Below are 7,877 nucleotides of genomic sequence, written 5' to 3' on the forward strand. Positions count from 1 at the left end.
GAAGGGGCTAGGGAGCTCTGTGGAATCTCTTTAGTAAGGGCACTCATTCCATTCATGTGGGCTCCAACTTCATGACCTGATTATCTCCCAAGGCCTCACCTTCTAATATCATCACATTGGGGATTAGGATTTCAAAATATGAATTTGAGGGAATACAAACATTCAGATCATAGCAGGAGAGTAATATAAGTTCAAAAAATATAGCTGAAAAGTTAGGCCAGGAACAGCATTTTCATAGACTTTAATGGTAGATCAAAGAATGTAGGGATATTAAGAGTCAGTGTTCAATGGCTTTTAATTTGTTGCTATGGACAGACCCTGCAAGTTTTGTTTCCTCAGAATCACTAAGGTTTTGGGATAATTCCAGAGTTGTTCACACTATTGCCTCGGTGCTTTATCCTGCTGAATAGTCACATAAGTGCTTTTGATAAACAACAAAACTATCTAGTTTTCAGAAACCATCAATGCTTGACTAAGTGGCCTCAAATGATGAAATTTCTGTCAATGGCTGCTCTCAGAATGAGGGTCAGGGTGTTCTACATCCAGGAAATTATAGCAGAAGGTGGCTGCCATTGTATTAGTCTTTCCACATCCACTGCAACTTCTACAAACACACTAGAGAGCCACATGGTGGCTGACAGTGATTTTTTTCAGTGGAACAAAGGAAGTCTCCATTACATTTTTTCCCCCTCATGTGCCATGAACAAGGTCTTCTAAAGTGGCAGCACCAAAAAACTTCTTACATCATAACAGGAGGAAGATGGAAAATCCACGGGGACAGTCAGAGCCAGCTGTTTTCATTTGGGAAGTTTCATTATCCTTTTTTGAATTTTCTCCCCCACTGGGAAGTAATTATTATCCTGGCATTCCTTCTGATATTTTTATGACTTTGTTTATTTTAATACATGGTTCATTATTTGTTTTGGAACAGCCCTCAAAAAAAATCTTCCAAGTACCACTTTAGTTCAGCCAATGAGATGTTTCATCATTTCCTCTGGTGTCACTTATTGCAACGTGGCCAAACCTTGATCGTGGATGAGGCCATAAGCTCTGCGAGAGCTCTTCAGGACCATGACATTGGCTGCTTTCCCCTTTAAATGACCAACAAATTCAATAACTATTGATTATCTCTAGAACGGTGAGATAATGGGTGGAAATATAACTTTCCCCCTCAACTTGAAAACAAACAAACCCTATTAAATTCAATTAAGTAATAACTTCAATTAAGTAGAAATAGGCCATGAAAAGGCATTTCTTTCCCTCTGAGTGCTTTTCTTTTCCGGCAGCAGAAGGGCTTCTGTGCAGTTTGAATCACATGTTTGATTGACTCGGCTCCCAAGCTGATGTTTACACTGCTGTATTCATCTTGCTCTGATGACTGTGACATGCCACCCGGATGCGGTGAGGCTGACAGGGAATGTGAGGGGACCAGACAGATGACAACGTCTCCGTTCTTCAGAGCCAATGCAGGATGATCTGTCACCTGATGATAGGCCACAGCCTGTCATTTATTTACTTACAGCTTTAATGTGGGTAAAATGAGCAGGAGATGGGGGGGAAAAGTGACAAGAGGCAAAGAGAAAGTGAGTGGTTACAGGAAAGAAAAATTTGACAGACCCTTTTTGTCATCAAAGTATCAACAACAGCCATTTTATACATCTCAATGGGCGTGCCAGCCCAGGAGCCAATTATTAGGAGCATTCTGGGCAAGAAATCAGCTTTGCAAAACAAGGACTTTAGCCACTTTGTCTGTGGGAGTGGGGTCGACAAACCACACTGCTACTTGATTATATTAAGTGCCTCAAATTTCTTGCACCTTGCTGTAATATTCAGTGATTATTTTGGCAAGTATATTTTCCTTTTAGTTTTTAAAGCACATGTCACAAAGCAAATTTTTTGTGCTATGGAAATCACCATACAAGTGTCTTTTTTGCTTTAAAAAAGGACAGCATTTATAGTCTTGAAGACAAAACCTTTGAAAATCATTGACCTGCTCGTTTTATGTGATGACATCCTGATATGGGAAAGAAATGCCTGGAAATCTGGGGAAAAACAAAAATTGACATTTTAACTAAGTTAATTCCATATGAATAAAACTGTAACTATTCATATTTTAAGGGGATTTTGTAAACCCAAAATTTGATCTTCACCTATATCTAAATGAATGAAATATTCCTGAGTGAAACAAATTTAATGAACAAATCGCATTAAATATTTTATATATGAACACAGATTTGAGCCATTAAAAAAGTTATAAAAGGCATCTACAGTTTGGGCATTTTTTTCTTATTTTACTCCACCAGTTCTAATTATGTCACACAGCATTTGAGGGAGAAACCTTACGAATTTCCCACATAGAGATGACCTGAAACTGAGGGTGTGACATGGGTAGAGAAAGTGTGCCTGGAGGTGCACATTTATATGGCCAAAGACCATAAAGCATTTATTAATCATTGCTAACGATGGGGTTGATGTGGCCCCATGTTGGGTCCAATATTATGTCAATAAAATCCATCATGCAAAAATATCGACAAACCGACAACATATTTCATAAGAAACGTGGCCCTTGGGAAATTATAACTAACCCTTAGTAGCCAGAATCCAGCAACGCGAAGACTGAGTGTTCTCGATGAGGCTCTGGTTCTTTGTGTGTCATTTCCAAATGTCTCTTTTGGCATGTCTTGATTTGTCATGCATTCTCCCTCTATATTAAAGTAATTATCCCCCTTCTAGGCTTTTAGATTTACAGCACCCAAGCAAACACTCGGCAGGCATCATGGAATACAATAGGTCTTACTTTCACTCAATGAAGGCAAAATCTTTAAGGAAGTTAGGCACATAAATGTGACTTTCCAGAATATTGTGAACAATATCACATTTTAACAGTGTGTGTCTGCTTTGGGAGAGAAAATAGTTCCAGTGGATGCTGAAAAGGTTGTTGGAGCAGATCAGATGTATTCCACCCTGTGGCTCCATTAGCACCTCTTTCCTAAACATCTCCCTTCACTCATAGATATTCATGTGTGTTGCTGCTTCAGACTCCAAGCTGTATTCAGAAAAGAGGACACTTTGCCACGTCTCCATATAGGGTCCCTTTACTGAAGCTAGAAATACAAGCTTCCCTTGACCTACTACTTTTCTTGTACATTGGTTGCCAAGGAAAGGGAGGTATTACCAGGAACCCTATAGATTAAAGGGTCCTGTGAAATACAAACTATCAACCAGCAACTCTGCCCATTTCTGGAACTGGTAGTTTCCTCAATTCCTGGTTTGTTTATAATTTGTCATATTCTTGTGAATGAGCCAAATGGTGAAGTAGAGTCACCTGAACTCTGAGAACTGTTTGATTCTCTCAATGTATCTTCTGGGGTTTTGTTTTCTATCATCAGGGAGTCCCACTTATTTCCTGAAGAATTTCAGGAGGAAAAAAAATTTTGTTCCCTTCTATGTATTTGGCAGTGTGTCTTGGATGTGTAAAAGGGCCAAATTACCTGTCCTTGTTTTCCTGCCTTGGCAGGGGGACGTGATGAATCCTATAACCTTGCTCACAACTTAGCTGGATATTGTTTGCCTTGGATTTATGTGGACACAGGTGGTGCCCTAAGGGTCCAGGCCTTTATGAGGAACACCTGTTTCTATTTCTTTTGCCCGCATTATTGCTGGGTATGACATATGTGGGGTGGGGCCTTAGGTTATATTTGCAAGATCAGCGAGGTGAAGAGTGTTAAACATTAGGATTTTATTACAGCTAAGCTTTATTGTTCTCCTCAACAACCCCTCATGGTCCTTTAGCTTTTTTATGTCTCTAGTTAGATGTTGTTAATACTGGTAACATGGGAGGAATTAGGAAGAAAGAGGAAGAAGGGCAGAAGATTCCTGGAGCTGACCCTGCCTAAGAAATTTCTACCTCTAACTCTCCTATATATAACATTTATAATTTACCAAATATTTTAGACTCTATGATCACACACTCCAGTATAACCTATAATATTTTTAATAAGAAAAGAGGTAGGTAAAAATCATTTATTGTTTGTTCTTTCATCAAATATTAATTAGGTCCCCCATGCATAGAATCCTCTGCAGACTTTTTGAATCATGGTCCTGATCTCAATCAATTTAATATGTAAGGAGAGATTAAAAAACAAAAACCTCACATCCTCTCCCCTTTTATAAACTGAAACAGCACTTTCTAATTTCCTGTCTTTCACATTCTTTTTGTAGCAAAGGTGAAAAGTAAAAGTAATTATCATCTACTGGGACCTTTTCCGCTGAGACCATAAGCTCTACTCAAATCTTTAATGTGTAATTTTTATCACCTAACATTTTTATTTTTGACCCAGATGGAATGCTAGTTACATCCAGCATTAGTCTATTCACGAGGTGCTCTAAATTCAAAATTATATCAAACATAATAATACATAAGCAGCTAGACAGCATCACATATTTGCAACTGAAAATTGCTCCCCCATGATACCTGTGAGCAGGGATAATATTTAAAATATTTATCCTATTTAGTAGATGAACACTGATCAACAGAAGAGGAAGTTGGCCATAAACAACTGATACAGCCTGAACAATGCCACCTACTGACACTCACCCATCTAATGTTGGGAATGGAGGAGATGCTATCTCCCTGGTGACTTAAGAACATAATTGATGAAGGCACATTGCCCTCTATATTAGTTTCCTGGGGCTACCATAACTAGGTGACTTAAAACTATAGAAATTTATTCTATCACAGTTCTGGAGGTTAGAAGTCCAAAATCAAGGTGTCAGCAGGGCCATGCTCCCCTCCACGCCCCTAGGAAAGAATTTTTCCTTGCCTCTTCCAGTTTCTGGTGACTTCTAGCATTCCCTGACGGTGGCAGCATCACTCCAATCCCCACCTCCAACATCACGTGGCCTTCCCCGTGTTTCCCCTTGTCCTTTCCTCTTCTTATGAAGACATGAGTCATTGGTTTTAGGGCCCGTCCTAAGTTCTTAATAATTTCATCTCAAGATCTTTAACTATTAGATTTGCAAAGGTTCTTTTTCCAAGTAAGATCACATTCTGAAGTTCTGAGGAAACATTATTTTGGGGGGCCACTATTCAACCCATGACATCTTCACTCACTTTCAATATTTCATAGAATGATATAAATGGCATGAGAGTCTCAAATGGCAGATGCAAATCTTTTTAGTGATTTCCTCCCTGAGCAATGTGGTGAAGTGTTCATTTTTTATTTTTGCATTGATTTGTCCATCTGTTTATTTCTTCTTAATGAAGAAGAATGCAGAGTTTTGAAACACTTCCCACCTGGTCTTAGAATTTGAAATAATAATTCTCTGATAAATGTTCGGAAGTATTTTTCTTCTTATGTTTCTCATTTGACGCTCTCAGCAGCACAGTGAAAGAGGTACAGCAGTAGCATTAGTCCTGATGAGTCCTGGCCTTCAGGAGTAGGACATGGGGCTCAGCGGGACTGGGTTTTGCCAATGTTCTCTCTGTTAGTTACTAACTGGGTGGGTCCGGGGCTTCCATGTCTAGGTTAGAGTTCCTTCAATTAGGTCAAGAAACAGCCTGATTTTTCACAATTTTTTCTTGTTCAGGGAGACCCCTTCCTTTATTTCCATTTCCATATACAGATTTTCATCGCTTTTGAGGTTTAGGCATATGTTAGCTTAGCCATCATGGCTTTGGGGTCAGTCTGTGTTGAGTTCTCGTCCAGGATTTGCCAGCTGTGTAATGTTGGATGAGTTATATAACGTTTCTGGGTTTCAGCTTTCTCATTTGAATGGAGAGAATAATATCCACCTCATAGAAAGATAATTAGGAAAATTAATAATACATTTAAAGCATCTAGCAAGGCACCTCCAAAACAGTGGTTCATTTTTATTGTCTACATTTTATTACAGTCCAGAAGAAATAGGGGATACTCTGAAAAATCAGTGTGTTTTGAGTCTACTGGATGGTCTTAGACAAATATCAGGTGTTCTAAGTCTCAGTTTTATCATCTATAAAGTAATGGGGATCTCTAAGTACATTTAGTTCCATGATTTATGAGAGAGAATTGCAAACAAAGAAGTCTCCTAATTATCTAGTTAAACTCAAAGTGATTTAAATGTCATGTGAGGAACACTTAGAGAACTTCTGGATAAACATAAGGAACGGAGAATTCCTCTCAGAGACCTAGAAACTTCTTGGTGTTATTTCAGTGTGTCAGATAAAGAAGTTACAAATGAGACATTTCTTGTATATTTAAGGTTGAGTAGTGGTTATCTTTTACAAAAAATTACCTTTACTTTTCATTCTTTCAAAAGATAATTGCAAAATATTCACATTCCTCAGAGCACTTTTGAAGACCACATGGGAATTGAAAATTTTAATGTTTCCCAAAGAATTTAGAAGCACAGAATAATGTCAGGCTCAGATCAAATAAAAAGAACTTTTTAGGTCTCCATTTATTAAAAATGTATGTCTTGTTCTCAAGCATTTTTTTCCCCACAGCATGAACACACTGGCAGAACACGATTTGAAGCTTTTTAACTAGTGGTTATTGACAACACCAAAGCCTTTCCCTCCTGCCCAAATGTTGCTCCTTCATCAAGCCCCCAAGGAAGCAAACAAGCCAAAAGCAGATGGAGACAATAGGCCTTCCTCGTTCAAATGAACACATTATGTTCATTTGTCAGAAAATGTAGGCATTTGTGAGAAAACTGACATGGAAACAAAATCGACATGGGGTAGCCCTGTCTGACACCGCAATCTTTTATGTAGATGGTGAGTGAGGATCTTTTATGCCATTTGCACAAAAATTAATACCTAAAGCAACATTCACAAGAAATCGTTCCAGGTCCGAGTCCCATTTCAATCTCTTCTGTTCTCTTCTGAGCCTCTTATTATTCTGGGATGTTTTCTAGATTCTTTCTTGTTTTAACACATTTTGTCTTTTGTTTGCCATCTTTCTCATTAAAAAATTCAAACCGGAGGGAACTCAACTCTTTTCTCAAATTTGCTCTATCAAAAATGAGAACATGGTATCATCCTTTTACTAAAAATGCACCCTTGATTTTTTAAAATCTAATCCAGAATAGGAAGGAAGCAAAAGATGAGAATACTTGAATAGTTTGCTTTCATGTAAGAATTTGTGCTGTCTTGATAGTTCCATTTAGCTAAACAAGCATCTATTGATTATGTTCCATACGCCAGCTCTGTGTTAGTGATGGAATAATGAAAAGATATAGTTTCTACTTTCAACTAGGTTACAGTCTATGTGGGAGAAGTGAAATTGAACAAAAGCTATCTGGTGGTATCTTACACAAACTATCTACTGGGACATGGCAGGCTAATTTCCAATTCACACTTTTATCCAAGATTGATAAAATACTGTATAATAAAATTCTAATCTCTTTGTTTCTTTTATTCATAAAATAAATTTTTAAAATTAGGCTAGAAGATGCTGCTTGGGGCAGGTAGAATAGAAGCCTAAAGAAAAATCTAAACGCAGTGCTCAACATTCCTGTATTTTTTTAGTCTAGGAGGTGAAAAGAATAAGTCAAGTCTACACATACGCCCAGTTTCTCAAAGCAGGCTCTTTGCCAGCTTTGACTTTGCAAGTTCAGTCAAGAAAATCTCTTCTTATCCACTCCATCTTCATTATGATTAGATTTTACAGCTATATGGTGGGTGAGATCATGCTCTCTAAATTCCAATCACGTGCCATAAGGTCGAGGCCAGAATTCAACCTAGGAGCAGATGCTCTTCTCGAAACTACTCTGCCATTAATTTATATATCTGTTCAGTGGAAATGACATCTCAAAAACAGTGATCTTTTTTCTATATTATACCTGCTCATTGTGAATAAAGAAGCATACACACAGAGATGACATTTTAGTTG

Source organism: Pteropus vampyrus, unplaced genomic scaffold (genome assembly GCF_000151845.1).
Source record: "Pteropus vampyrus isolate Shadow unplaced genomic scaffold, Pvam_2.0 Scaffold80, whole genome shotgun sequence".
In the NCBI taxonomy this organism is placed as follows: Eukaryota; Metazoa; Chordata; class Mammalia; order Chiroptera; family Pteropodidae; genus Pteropus; species Pteropus vampyrus.